At 32.6% G+C, this 16519-nt stretch overlaps 1 protein-coding gene across 8 annotated transcripts in view; it reads left to right on the top strand.

The window, feature by feature from the left end:
• Nucleotides 1-5677: 5677 nt before the first annotated feature.
• LOC148625504 (FERM, ARHGEF and pleckstrin domain-containing protein 2-like) overlaps nucleotides 5678-16519 on the top strand; it is an 86054-nt gene continuing 75212 nt past the window's right edge. For all 8 annotated transcript variants that reach the window (XM_088569115.1, XM_088569119.1, XM_088569121.1 and 5 more), the window contains exon 1: nucleotides 5678-5753. The gene's annotated coding sequence lies outside the window, so the exon portion shown is untranslated. The remainder of the gene's footprint in view (nucleotides 5754-16519) is intronic.

Raw genomic sequence — 16519 nt, forward strand, 5'->3', positions numbered from 1 at the left:
GAAAAGGAGTGATACCAATTCAGCGAGGTTACTGAGTGATTTAAGAAGATTTTTAGGTAGTAATACCAATGTGTCCAACTCTAATATGAAAGAATACCAAGATATTGACCTTCAAGTAAGAATAACACTGTCAATTATGATGATGCTGTCATAGTTGACAAAGTAACTGACACGTGTTCAAACTTAAAAGAAAGTGTCAGACAGATAACACAAGCTTTTGATTGTTCTGTGCTTATGAAGTAGGACACATTGGTACAATGTAGAGCAGATTTTTAAATAAAGAGCTGTTTAAATAACTCATTGGCCTACGTAGATTTTACATTAAAACTGGCATCACCAAGTAAAACATACGGAGGTTTCCAGTATAAAACTTTTACCGAACTTTATGATAGCTTGGTCTGGTCAGTAGTTATGTATGGTGCAGCGATCTGGGGCACCAGAGATTTTTCGTGTATGAATGCTGTCCAGCACAGAGCTATTAGATATTTTATGGGTCTAGGTACCTTTGCTCTTAATGATGCTATTATTGGGGGTATGGGGTGGAGACCTCCGAGTGTTAAATAATGGAGCTGTGTTTTTAGACACTGGGCTAAGAGTTAATTTTATGCCCATGGATAGAATTAATCATAGAGTTTTCATATGGTGCCATAAAAATGCTATCAGTAATAAGAAAAATTGGTGTTTTAGAACTATGGCAAAATTCAGAGAATGCGACTTAGATCTACATACAGATTTACATAATATATTTTATAAGAATTTAATTCCTGAACTAGAGGAGATGTTGTGTCATAAGTATGAAATTGAATGGCAACGGAGAATTCAATGATGTTGGTAAAAAATTAAGAACTTATAAACTTTTTAAAACTACTTTTGAAACAGAATTATATTTTAAGTAAAACTATTACTCACAGATATATTAGTTTCTTATCTCTTATTTCCGTCTCTCCTTGAGGAGAATCTGGCCGTTAACAAGTCCTCTCCATCTGCCTCTTTCGTTCGCTACCCTGGTTGTTCGGTCCATGACTGAAATCCTAGGTCTTGTCTTTCTTTTTCGATGGTTCTTCTCCAAGTTTCCTTTGGTCTGCCTCTCTTTCTTTTACCATCTGGTGTCCATGAGATGACTATCTTTGCGTGCCTGTGTTATTCATCCGTAGTACATGTCCCAGCCATTTCCATCTTCTTCGCTTGATGGTGACACTTATCTTTTCTATGTCAGCTTTTCTTCTCACCTCATCGTTTGTTACCTTCTGTGGCCAGTAGATCTTTAAGATTCCCCATAGGCTTTCATGGAGAAAGTTTTCGTCGTTTTTTAAAAATTTTTTTTTTGGTAATTTTCCACGTTTCGCTTCCGTAGAGAAGGACAGATAAGATGTTTGAATTGAAAAGACGGAATTTAGTTCTTTTTGAGATTTGACTGTTGTTCAAAATGGGAGATAATCTGTTGTAGGTTGACCTTGCTAGGCCAATTCTTCGTCTAATATCTTCATTCGCGCCTCCTGAGTTGGTTAAAATGGCTCCTAGGTATGTGAAAGTATTGACATCTTCTATCACCGTTTCGTTGGTGCTAGTGATAGGCTGGTTTGTACTGGCATTTTGTTTTTCCTGCATTGATCTTTAGGCTGGTGGAGTGGGCAAATTTGCTTACATTATCAAATTTTCTCTGTAGTTGTTCTTTTGTACTTAATAGTAGACCGATGTCATCTGCATAATCGAAGTCGTCAAATTTGGTGGTAAAATTCCATCGGATTCCGGTGTTCTGGTGTTGATTTCCTCATTACCCAATCTATAACTAAAAGGAACAGGAAACCGGACATGTTACAGCCTTGTTTGACTCCAGATTTTATTTTAAACCATTCAGGGGTGTTGCTGGGTGTTACTACAGCACATTCATTGTTATTGTACATGCATTTCACTAGTTATATCAGTTTGTCTGGAATGCCATAGTGTCTCATAATTTTCCAGAATGTGTCTTGATGTATAGATATAGAAGTACGTTTGAAAAATTCCGGGTGGCGTAGCCCCCTTACGTATTGAAACAGGTCATTATGGAAATAAAGAGGTCAATGAACGAGTATGTTTTATATGTAATGATCAGATTGAGGATGAGAAACATGTGTTATTATCTTGTCCTCTATATGTAGATTTGTGAGAACAATTATTATATGAAGTCAAAGGTGTAAATAGAGAGTTTGATATTTTATCTGATGATGATAAATTTGTTTTTATGTTCTAAAGTGTTGAATGCTTTGACATAGTTGCCAAAACCTGCTTTAATATTTTAAACAGAAGAAATATTTTCTGTATTCGTGATAACATTTTATCGTTTAAGCTTAGTTACTTTTTACATGTGTGTTTATAATATGTCTTATTCAACTAATCTATGTTTTATTGTCTCTCATAATTCTTTATAGAACGGCACATGTACTTTTAATATATGATAATCTTTATTTATTGTATATACTGTGTTTTATTATAATATTGACATGTCTTATGTTGTACAAGTGGTGAGACTTTAATAAATTACTGAATCTCTTTTTCAAATTACTATAATTATAAATGATACCATGATACTTGTGTGCATATTTTAACCATGTGAAACAGGCGTAATTCTCTCCTTTAAAGAAACTGTAAGATATTTGTCAATTTTTTCTAAGATATATAACGCTGTACAAGTGGGTAATATTACTTAAAATGTATTTTATGCAATTTTGCCCTCTTTTATGGCGTTAAAAGATTACTTATCCCGCACCCGAGCTTGGATACTTCTTTATCAGAAAATTTGCATGCGGAAACATTGTAGTTTTGGGCAAATTGAATTATAAGTGTCAAACCTAGTGAGGTTCTCTTATAAGTCGTACACATTTTATTTTCTTCACTTGGCTGTGTGGATATAAAATGTGTACAAGTTGAACTTCATCTGTTTTAAGATTTATAAAATTGTAACTTATTTCGATTAAAGAAAAGTAGATTTTTTATAAAGATTTTGAGATAAAGCTTCCTTGTTTGAATTTAGGCCTTTGAAATATATAAGATAATCAACCCGAAAGTGTTGCTTCAAAGTTCTGTCTATCTGTCTATTTTTATTTGTTTATAAAGAGAAAAGCTATATATATATATGTATATATAGGTCTGAAAAATTCCCAACGATGCTAGAACTGTCAAATTTGCGATGCAAATTTTTGGTCGTTCCCTCCGCGGGACTCGAACTCGTACTGCTGTGGCATCTGTGGCAACACCGCCTGCACAAAGTCCAGCGCCCTAGACCACTCGGCCAGCTAGGCTATATAGCCGAGTGGTCTAGGGCGCTGGACTTTGTGCAGGCGGTGTTGCCACAGATGTCACAGCAGTACGAGTTCGAGTCCCGCGGAGGGAACGACCAAAAATTTGCATCGCAAATTTGACAGTTCTAACATCGTTGGGAATTTTTCAGAACTTTCTATACGTTTATATATCTTCCCTGTATCAATTTAATCCGATGGAGCAGTGTAGAAAATAGAGTCGTCACATTCTGAGACGTTATATATATATATATATATATATAATCAATCGTCTAAATAATAGTCAACAATCACTCTTACGAGGTGATGGATCGTTAAAAACGATGCAAAACATAATAAATAAAATAAACGTCTAAATATGTTTAACATCACCAGAAGATGGTAAAATTTAAATTGAATATTTCGGATAACAGATATCCTTCCTTACGCCCCTGACATTTTGCTTCAGAATGTATTATATATACTTACTCAATACGTTTTTTTAAGGTGAACTTTTAAGGGCGTCGTTCTTTTTTTTTAAGCAATAGTACTGACTCATTAAGTATAAAGTTTCTATTTATTAAATATTTTATTATTATATTGAATTATAATTGATTGACAGCTTATTTATTGTCATGATTATATTTATCATTAAAGATATGAAAGGCAGAATTCAAACTTTTGAGAATCTATAAAATTGATAAATGGAATGTCTTATTCAGCGGGATTCGAATCGATTCGCGAATTGAATCCCATGTAAAAGTAAACAAAATTAAGGTTTTGTTAGTATAATATTTATATTTGATATTTGCTTTTCTAATTGAAATGAAATCTGAAGTTAATCTGTCCAAACATATGAAAACACTCCCGAAAGACAGTTGCTCATTTTGTTTAGCTTGCCCATTTTCTATTCTTTCTTTTTTCTGGTCTCATATTTCATATTGTTATTAGCAATGATGCATAAACCTCTGGTGCAATTACTTTACCAAATGACACATACACTACCTGTATACCCAAACACTTTGCTTTATTAAAAATCTTACTGAGCCTAGCCTTTAAAAAGTCAATACAAAGAGGACAACCTAAGATTTAAGGCATCATGGACGTTTTTAAGTCGCTAATATTGTTAGCGACTTCGTGCACTCGTAATTTCAGTACTTTATATTCGCATATGATTTACATAATTACATAATTATAATCCACATAATGCTGCAGATCGGTGCCGTGTTTACCGCCATAACGTCATAGTTCTAGCTTCATACGAGATAAAATGTACTCCTTAAATAACATACAGGTGTGTTTTACGTGTGTTTCTTGCCTGTATGAGAACGGGAAGTTAACATGAAATGATCAGTTAGCATTGAACATTATCCAGTTTCTGATTCAGGCACATGTACTCGTTACAAGACTATATAGGTCAAAATACATTAGCACGGCCCCGATATCTATGAATATTCATTGCCAGTTGTTTAATTTGGTTCCTTATCTGATTCCCTGGTCAATATCATATAAGTGACCAAAAGATCTGTACAACGTACCTCTTTTAAAAAATTATCATGCACACGTCTATGTGTGTTTTTTGCTTGTATGAGAACGGGAAGTCTACATTAAAAGATGAAATGATCGGTTAACATTGAATTTATATAATATTACCAAGTTTCCGATGCAAACACAGGGCTCGGTACAATTGACTATTTATATATATATTATCAGGACCCCGATACCTATATATGACCATTGCCAGTTGTTTAATCTGGTTCCGGGTAATTGAAAACACCCGAGTCATCACGGTTAACAGAAGAGTACGCAATCATATCAAGGGAACCAAGATTTTAGAGGAAGTCACCCGATTTTAGAGTATATCGCATTCGATCGTGCCGTTTCTGATGTTGAAAGTAAACAAAAATCAGTGACAAAGAATATTTGACGATTAGCGACTTTGAAGACTTCAAATAGTATTTCCATCTATATGGCAAATCGTTGTGGAATTTATTCCCAATAATAAATAGATTAATTAGTGACATGTTGATAAATCATTTATTGATATCAATAAATTGAACGAATTATTAACATGTTAATAAATATTAATTAACGTGTTTTAAACCTTATTCCGGATTATGCCGAGCAATATTCAACTCATCTAGAATTTCTACTTCTATAATGGTACCCCACGATAGTGTAAATTAAGTACTTATAACAGGGAGTGTATTACTTATGTAAACATTTTAAATCGACATGGACTATATTTATAATTTTCAAAATCCACAATTCTTATATGGTTGAAATATTTCTACTCGTAAGAGAATCGAATCATTACCCTTGCTGAATTGAAGTGTTAGCGAAATATGTCATTAAAACATATCCATAACTAAAGCACCTATCGTATAGTCGGTGCTGTAGAAAAATACGAAACTGTCTGCAAGCTACTTCCGGTTGCTGTTGAATTAATTTTACGCACACCTTTATTAGCATTTTGTACTTCCGATTTGCAGAAAGGTTTGTATTTATGCAGAAATTTGATTGTCTGATGTTATTCTCGAGTATTTTCTATTTTCTACATGATTTTGACTATTTTATAGCGTTTGAATGGTCAAAAAAGAGATTAACATATACACAAAGGTCGTGAATCAAACAATGTCTTCTCCATCCAGCATGTTATCATCTGTAACGTGAAGCTGTCAGAATCAAACAATGTAACTGTCATTTATTGCCCCCGCTTAAATATTCATAATAAAATTAAAAAAACCATACTTACATAATTGACAAATTAAATTGGATGAAAAGGAGAAAAAAAATAATCGTAAAATATATGTCATTTCCTGGATGTCAGTTTGTCACAAAATGCTTACTATGCTGACCCTATAGTACAATATACCTGCAAGGCTGTATAATATTGTACAGTCAGTAGTCTGTTGTATCTTGCAGTACTTTGGTTTTGTTGCAATGTTCCTTCTAAAAATGCATTGAACAAAGAGACACATTTGATGATCTGGAGATGATAAATGCATAGATCTTTGGCTAGATGGGTATTTACAAATTACTATACACTGTACATGCACATCATACAAGTGTAGTTATAAACTACCATCATGTACAATGTGTGTACACAGTTGCTGTATTTAGATCAATCACAAGGCTTTTCATAATATTGTAAGGGTTTTATTGGACATTTTATATTGGATATTTGGAAATAGACGTACTCTGGATTCATTGATATGAAAACTGATACATATACAAATGTATATATAATCATATTTGGGAGGCTAAAGCAGCTTATCCCCTGAAGCTCAATAGCCAATATGTACAATGAATATGTATGGTGGATCTACCAGTTGTTGCTGTAGATTTTGTGTGGTCAAGCTAAAATGTGAAAAAAAACTTGCATCGAAGAATTTATTCTTATTAAATCATAGACATTTTTAAACTTATCTATTTTCACCTTTAGTATTTTCACTGTACCTGATGTTTAGAGGCCAGCTGCAGCCTGCCCTGTGGTATGAGGTTTTCCTCGTTCATTGAAGACCAATGAGTGGCCTTGGGCTGACATTTTCATCCCCATGGAGTTGTTGTCTCCTTGACATATACACCATACCTACATGTATTCTCATTATATTTTGAAAGACACACAGTTTTATACATGCACATGTAGACAGTTTTTTAAAATTATTTTTTTAATTCTCAGTTCATTCACTTATTCATTCAACTAATGACATAATTGTAGTTTTTTTTGTGTGTGTCAATTTGCAATAGGCAAACAATTAAGTCTGTACATCACATCTTTGCACTCTGCAACTACAATGTACTTGTCAGAGCCAATTGATGCATTTTGCAATTTGACAAAAGCTTTATATAAAACTACATTTTGTACATGTACATGTACACATCGTACATTGTAGGTGTGCAGTGTCCAGTGATTTGATGTTGGGCTTGGGCCATAGTAACTTGTATGATGATTAAAAGTTGGGTTACAGAAGTATCACTTGTGGGCATTGGCTCACAGATATTTTTTTCATAATTTGGCCATGCCAATTTTTTAGTATTGGATCTGTGAAAACAATATCACCAGCATTAGGCAAAGGAGAAAATATGCATGTTCCCACTTACATTCTCTAAATTTGACTGGTTTGTTTTTGGAGTTGCATTCAGATTTTAATAGTGCTTGTCAAAAGATGGCCAAAAGAACTAGAGGGTAAGCACAGAAAAATTGGGTCAGTAGGGTTAGTAGAAACATAAGTTACTTATTTCAGCCTTACATAAGAAATCTCCTTTTTGATCAGATATGCCACACAAATGTACGTTTACATGTGTCTCCTCCTTGGGTTAGGCATGAATCTGTTTAATATTAGAAAATATGTTTATGGCTTTAAGCTGTGGTAGTGGTATTGGAAAATTTGCCACTACATGTATGTTAAAGAAATAAAGGCATAGACCAATATTGTACTGACCAGTAAAACTTCTTGCATGTACAGTAGTGTACATGTATGATCGACGATTCCAGTAAGAACTTTCATGTGATCAAAATGCGTAGCAAAAAGCATTTTGCAGAAAAATGTGATTATGCATAAAATCTATGGCCCATATTGTAGGTTTCAAAATGAACATTTTAGCCTTTTCTGTCATATTACATGTACTTTCTATGCTATTTGATAATTGACATTAGCCTTGATTTGTGATTACTGTGATGACAGAGAACTACGTACATTAATTGAGCTTTAAATATAAAAGAAAACACTCATTACAGATTTTATGCATTATTAAAGATAGAACAGATTTTTTTATTAAAAATAATGATAGTTTAGATGTGAAAAAGTCTTACATGTTATTTTGGTGATTGAGAACCCATTTATAAGAACACAATGATGGATAACAGGGCCAGATCCAAACACTTTGAAAAGGAGGGATGACAGCCAAGTTTCCTCAGAAAAAGGGGGTGCTAGGACATTATTTGCCAGTTTTTGTCAACCCCCTGCAATCCCTCTTGACCCCCTCTGGATAAAGTTTTCTACAGTAGACTTAGAAAAAGAAGCACTGATAAGTGTTTTTACAAGAAAATTAAAAGTTAAGTATAAAAGAATTTTCGAATATTTACATACAATGTACATGTACATGCACTTGTACATGTATAGAACAAAATGAATTACTCTGGGCCCTATGTTGAAGATAAAACAAGATTGTGAACTGTAGGAGTTATTTGCCTTGACATTTATGTATGTACTATGTCATAGAGATTACAATTTGTAATCAATTGATAATGAAATCATGTACTCAAAATAATGTTTGAAGTTAAGTTTTTGATCATCAAGCACATTAATTGGGTTACTTGATAGAACATATGGGAAAGCAATTAGGTACATCACACTTGAAGGTTAATAAATGTGTTAAAGATATTATATCTGCACTTAGATATAAATTGTGTTCTGTTACATCCTTTATTTTTATGCTGGAAAATTGCACATTGTCGACAGATAGTGCAATTCATTATTTTGAGTTATTGGCTAGGTGCCTCATGAAGATGGATTGTCTGATTTTTTATGGCCTTTCTGACCCCTGTAGTCAAAGTAGAAGAAAAAGCAATTAATTATTTGGTTGGCTAAACAGATAAATAAACAAATGCTGTATATTTGTTTATATTTATTTATTTGGACATGGTTGTTTGTTTTTCTTTGCCTTTGTCTAGACACATAGGAGTTTCAAGGTACAGATATCATTTTAAGTAGGAAAACTGCATGTAGATTTTCTGTTGTGTATTTCTTTCAAACCAATAAATGTAGGAGATTTCCTGATTTTGGGACAGAGATTATTTCTCAGCTATCATTGGAGGATGCTGCATCTTCTGTATGCTATACTATGTGTTAATTCAGTGTACATGCACATATCCATAATATAGTCAGAGAAATTGATATGTCCATTTTTATCAGACCAAATCAGATGATTTGATCAGGGGTTGAATGCTACATATTTTATTAGGTACATTTGTGTACATACATTAGTGATTTGTGCACCCATTCTGTCTCTTTTTCTTACCATAGTCCTCTACACTTCAATATTGGTCTTTGCTACAAATTATGTGGTCCATTCTGTTCAGATTTGAAAATGATGGCCAATCAAGACCAATGTGCATATACATGTACATGTACCTTTGTCACTGTACATAGGGATAACATCGTGAAAATTGTCCATTGTGAAAGGATTTATGTACATGTTTGTACATTTGTACATTGCATAAAATGTACTTAAACAAATATTTTCTTGATGATCATGAGAATTCAACTTGATTATTGAAGTTGTGATAATTGAAATGTGTTATGTATGAAAGAACCAGTATTGTACATGTAAATTTGAATGAATTAATTCAAAATAAAATAGGCTTTATAGGAAAACTTTCTTTTCATTGTAAACTAAGCAGTAATTCATTAACATATACCTTTGATATTAAATATTGAATAATGATCCTTTGTTGCCTAATCAATGAGTGCATGTGTTTATTTTGTTCAGGTATACACAATTTAACTAAATAGTAGTTTCAATCTATGAATGTAAAAAATGACTATGTGACATATGTTTTGGCAATTAAATAGACATTAAAAAATTGAAATATTTGTAAAACATGTTTTACGTGTATAAACAGTCAGGTAATGCACATGTCATGCCTCTTAAGGTGAGATCCTCCTTATCGTTTCACGTGAAAAGCACACCTTTGTGTGTTCATTTGACTATCTATATTTACAAGGATGACACATAGGGTTTGATTCTGGTGTTGTTAATGTGAAGTCACCAGAAAAATACTTTAAATACAGATCATAGAGGTATTCTCTTTAAATTTGACAATAATTGTTGTGGCTGTCTTCCGATATCAATCTAAGATCTAAAATATCACTTGACATCAAAGGGAACAAAAACTTAACTGTGACAAATTTCTGATTAGTTGATAAGATATGATATTTTATAAATAAAGGGCACAATTTTAGACTGCTTTCATACATTTGACTTTTAAAGGAAATTTTTCTGGTGTTTTTATCTTTTTTTGATGAGTTGATTACCTGGTTCAGGGGATCATAGAAAGGAAAGGCAAGATATTGTACAATGACTCTGTGTGAACACTTCCACTGGCCAACTCATCTGAATGACATGGTATTTCACAGACTAACTCATTTAAAACTCCTTCTTGAGTGTTAGAGAAACAAATGTCCCTGAGTGTACTATAATTTCCAGAATAGTACTATGTATTTAAATGACAATGGACAAGATTGTTTTATTTATCTGATATACATGTATATAAAAAATAAATTCTTCACTTCATTTGCAATATGTAAGGATAAGACTTGAGCCATGCTGGCTGGTGAAACATGATTTTGGCAGGTAGAAATTGAAAGATATTCTTTAATATGGCAAGAACTATAAAACAATGGTTTCATACACTGCAATGATTTTGTGTAGTGACATTAACTGTACATTAACTATAACTGTATCCAAGAAAAAAACAATATTTCGTTAGCTGTAAGTCAGTCTCAATGCTATACCCAGGCTGCAATGTGACAAAGCAATCTCTGGTGTAAGTATACTATTCATTTTTTCTCCTGTCACCTGTAATTGCAGAGGTATACATGTATGCTAATGACTTAGTTTCCAGGGTAGATGCCCAAGTTTGCGTAATTAAACTACCCTGCAATAGAGCCTTTTGTTTTAAGTCGGTGAGCATGTGTGACTAATACTTTTTCAAGGTAGGGTTTGGGTAGAACAGAAGAAATTTCTTCGTGGAATTGTATGTTGAGCTTATTCCATGCATGCTCATCGACTATCGTACAGTTAATGTAAAAGGGTCTTTAAGCCTGTGTCAAACCCTGAAGAACATTAGTACAGATATTTTAAATTTATATAACTGTGTTTACTGCCAGAACCATGTAATGAGCTATAAGCTCAATGTTTACTACTTGTATGACAACCTAAAACGAAAAAAAATAAATGTATGTTATTTGACAGCCAGGTCTTCTCTATTGTTTTCAGGTCTATTTCAGGTGGGGCATAAATAGAATTAAAGGCTGAAAGAATTGTGGTAAAAATTGGTGAAAAATCAACATTTCATTAAAAAAATTTTAGGGTGTACATCAAATCTGCCCTGTGTGACTCAATGTCTGTATTCAATACACATATGCACAAATACGTCAAATACATTTGTAGTTGTGTAGATTTCATATTGTCAACCCATGCACCTATAGTGGACAAATTTTATATGCTGTTCCTTTAGGCTAGACAGGTCAACTTACCTCAGTACATGTATTAACTAATATTCAAGATGATATGGTTACTGGAATTTACAGTTACATGTATTTTTATCATGTTACTACTAATGTACTTCTCAGCCATGAAAACTGAAAAAAGGACAAATCATGTCAGAGTTGTAGTGATGATTTGTTAAAATTCTCACAAGTTCTCAAATATCTATTCCCAATTAACATTGAATTATTAATTTTCTCTTTGTATGAATTTAAAAAAAGAGATGGCTGATAAAGGTTTAATGGATTTTATGAATAACAATGTATTGAGAGAGTGGATTTTAAATTGAATACTAATAAACTTTTTAATGACTCTTTTATGTCTGAGGGTTTTTATCTCTCTGATGGTGATAGATAGAAATAACAGAAGCCTTTAATAATCTATTGCATAGACATGTATATATTTAAAGGAAGTTTTTGGGTGGGCTTTTGTCTATTATTACTTGTACATGTACCTGTAGTTCAGAAATAATTGTGTAGGGTTAAAAATTAGCATACCCTCTCACAATTGGCCCCTACAATTTGGTGCACTTAAATTTCTACATTGATAGTAAAAATATTGGCTACAAAAATTTAAGTCAAATTTATACCGTAAGGTTAAAATCCTGTTGAGTTCAAAACTTGCTGCAAACTTTACTTGATAATTCATTTCTTGCAGCACATTTATAGCTACATGTAAATGTGTTTGAAAAACTCAAATTTAATAAAATTAGATAATTTTTTTGTAGGTTGGAAAACGTCTTGTTTCTCGATTGAATATTTAAGTAGTTTTGGTAGACATTTTTTAGCTTACATAAATTTTTCAATAGGTTTTTAGGAATCATAAAATATTCAATGTTCTGGCTTTTCCATTTCTTGCTGACCTGGTTCAAATGAAATTTTGGTTGGCAAAGTTGTTTTTTGCTTTCACAGTAAGAAACTACTTGAATTTCTGAAAGGATTTGATAAGTTCAGAAAGCAGACATAAATTGTGGGAAGGTAAATTTTCGTATGGAGCTTGTTCATGGAAACTGAAAATTAACAAAAATCCTATGAAGCTGTAATCCTTATGCTTTTTGTTGGCCTTGTAAAGTCATGCTTGATACTACATGTATATTTACATGGTACATTTCCTGACAATGGCATGTTTGTTTGTCTAGAGGCTAGAATAAATTTTTACATACATGTACATGTAAATGAAGGGTAATTGCAAACTTACCTAACTGATAAAATCAAGGCAATATTCATAAGGAATAATCCAAAGGAAGGTAGATATAACAAATGGCAATATCATGTTAAAAACTAGAAAGTATGGTTTCTTCATTTGGTACAGGCCAGGGATTGAATTTCAGAATTTTTTCCACTAGCTAAATTTAGTAAGTACTTAAAATTTACACCTGCTAAATTTAAGTTTTTTGGGTTATTTTTGGATTTTACCTGTATGACATATAAAATTCCACTAGCAAATTTTAGCATGTGGAAAAAATGTCTACTAGCAAAATTGAATTTCAACTTGCATTTAGCAAGTATTTCCCCTTAAATTCGATCACTGCAGTCATTTCCAATAGAAATGGTGGTATAGTGTACTAAAAGTAATGATAAGCAATAATACTTAAATGATCAGGTTAGTGACTGGATACTTTGATTTCCTTGTGAAGATTGTTGTTTGTAACTTCTGGGATGAAAGGTTGTGTGGAGTTTATATATATTTAAGTGTTGTTAGTATATGTTAATACATGTATTGTAAAGTTAAAATTTCAGAGGTACATGGATTAGTTTTTCTTAGAACAGAGGTATAGCTGCAGTGTTTTGCACTTTGTCCAATCACTGACTGTGAAACTAATGGCATGTTTAACCGGGCTTAATCCAGAGGAAGAAATGAGCTCCTTGTTTGTGCTCACTTCTCGGAAGTTCTCCCATTGGTCTTTGACTGGGAGAAGTTTTTGTAATAGGTTGTCAATGTTGTATTTTTTTCAGACAGAACTTTGTTAAATTTCTCCTTGTCATTAATGTCTAGATTAGGCCCTGGTTTAACTGGAACCTCTATGTTAGTCATGAAGTCCCATTTAAAAGATGTACAGTACCGAGGCTTCTCGATTCAGATAAGTTCAGTATTTGAATGACTTTTATCATTACTAAGTACATTATGTATGTACAGTGTACATATCTGTTTATATTTATTGCTTTAACACTAAAAGTTAAACTAGTCTAGTACTTCAGTCATCAGATCCTTGGTTTGAAGATACAAGTAGGGGCAACCAAATTTTTTTACTTGTACTTGTTAACACTTATTCTTCTTCAGATACTGTTCAAAAGTGTGTTAAGTGTGATGTTTGATGTATTAAGTAGCCAAAAAGGAGGAATGTTTTAAGTTGATGTAGAATAATTAAAGCCAAATTAATTCTTCAAGCTTTAGCTATGGGAAACGTCATAGAAACAATTCAGAATGTTGTATGGAGCTTCTTCTCAATGAGATTCTACCTTGTGCCACTTAGATCTTGGTCATACATATTCTTCCTATATGCTATAGGCAAGGGCATCTGTGATCTTTGATCTTGATACTGAATGGTGTTATTCTAGTTTTTTTTTCAAAACCATGGTCAGTAGGACGGAAGAAAGTCAGAATTAACATTAGTAGTAGGAAATACATCAGTTTCTCAATATTTTATTGAGAGGTACATGTAACAATATATGAGTAGATTGGTTGGTTATAGGGAAAGACACCAAGTTTAGACATTGTTGAAGGATGCTTGTAGTGTGAGACTGATTGTCAAACTCTCTAATTGATGGCACGAGACCGCAATTAATTTTCAAGTGCATTTCAATATACACATTTGAGCAGATTAAAAAAATTCCACTGGTGCAAACTGAATAAAACTGCTCTCAAAATGTGCTTACTTTGAATAAAAACTGCACTCATGTCAGGATGAACCTTTTTTGACTTCAAGTACAAAGTTTCATCATGATTAGTTGAAAAATATATAAGTTATAGCAAATTTAGTATCAGTGGTACATTGCATGACTCGCATGTCCAATGGTCGAAGGAAATAAGGCCCCTCTAAAATGTACATTTTTTTTTTAAATGCAATATTTTTGTGATTTTTTACATTGGTTGCATTATATTATGTGTATTTGATGCAATGAAGTTCAGTTTACTCAAGTTCCAGCTGCTTTCAGGCCAAAAATTGGGTTTTTATACATGCGGCCATGGTCAATGCACTTTTAGACCATGTATAGGGGTACACATATGAAAACTCATTTTATGATGCTGACAATGACTTAAATTGATCAACTTCAAACATAAAGTGGTCTACACATATTAAATGTACATTGAAAACAATAAGAAGTGGTTTCAAAGCTAAAACTCACACCTGATCAATTTAAACCAGACCTGTACGGAGCTTGTTCAAGTGCGATTGTGTCTGATATTAAAAGTTAGCCTTTATTTGGGTTTTGAATGATAAAAAAACTGAAACAAATGTAAAATAATGTAAGGTTCTAAGCTTATCAGGTACATAAGCAGACAGTCAGCTGTATTTTTCCAGTTTTTCTACAAAAATTTCATTTTTTTAACCTTATAGTGTATGCAGAACTCTAAAATTAGGTGTTTTTGAGACATCACAAGGTATATACATGTACATGTGGTGACTTACATTAGATGTATGAATATCAATGGAATGAATATATGAGGTTTTTTTCACATTATTTATATTATTTACTAGCAAATACAAAAGATTCAGACCAATAAAACACATATCTGTGATTTTATAGATCCTAAGACAAGGCTGGGAAAACCCCTGATTTTGCCATATTTCATTGACTGGGTTCATAAAAATTACACTAAATTGTCAGGTTTCTGCCTAAACCTTGTTCATAAAGTATGTTTTTTGTTGATTTGATGTTCCTAGTGTATAGTTAGAGGAGAAAAACTCAAAGCTGTACAATATTTTCCCCACTGGTCTATATTTCATACCTGGCACCCTAGCAAAAGTGCAATTTCAATGGAAAATCCCATAGAAACCATATTTTTTATTTTAATTTCAGAAAATAGAGAATAAAGGGCCAAAATCTTATTATTTCATGTAGATTTACTGAATTCTTGAAAATAAACACCAAATTACCCCCAGCAAATATTAGCAAATAAAATTTCTGATACCCAGACAACCCCCTTATTAGGCATGAGACCGCAATAAATTTTCAAGTGCATTTCAATATACACATTTGAGCGGATTAAAAAAATTCCACTGGCGCAAACTGAATAAAAGTTCTCTGGCCTAAAGATATGTACAAACGGGATTTTATATACAAATTGTAGAAAATTTTACCATCATTTTCTGAAATTAATATATATAATTCGGAGATGGGGTAAACATGACAAATGAACTGAGTTAAAGTCCTAAATTTTAACCTTCTTCCACTGAACCAAATCACAACTTTTAGTCAGAATTGATTAATGAAAAAAAAACCCATGTAATTTTAACCTATTTTCTACCAATTAGAGGTAAAACTTCAGCAAATAAGTTTCCAGTAAAAATATGAAAAAATGTGGAATGTACCTACTACCAAAGTTGGAACTATATTCGTTTATACAACGAAAACCAAGGGGAATTAATTGTGTTCTCGTACCTGATGAAAGTGTGAAGTTATTCCGTAATTTGATGTATCTACCATTGTACTGGTAACATAATTTTGATGTAATGTTTTATGAATTACATGGTGCAACTTTATGATTCATTTTTTCTCTAGAGAGTTGGAGAATTGCAACAGTTGAAAGCAATTCAGTCATGTAGCAATTTTTGATCAAAGTATGAATAATTTAAATCTTGGTGGAGAATGGTCTAACACAAGTAGTTCACTTGAGTACCATCATATGGAGGATCGTCTTCATTAACTTAGCCCTTGATCAGAGTTTTACATCTGTAGAAGTATCAGTTATCATTTAGTTAGAAGTGTTCCTATAGTCTCATCGGATTGTTCTTTGTTATCAGGTTATCTTCCAATAAGTATCAT

This window comes from Perna viridis, chromosome 2 (genome assembly GCF_037379345.1).
Source record: "Perna viridis isolate PV_CMFRI_1.1 ecotype Kerala chromosome 2, ASM3737934v1, whole genome shotgun sequence".
In the NCBI taxonomy this organism is placed as follows: Eukaryota; Metazoa; Mollusca; class Bivalvia; order Mytilida; family Mytilidae; genus Perna; species Perna viridis.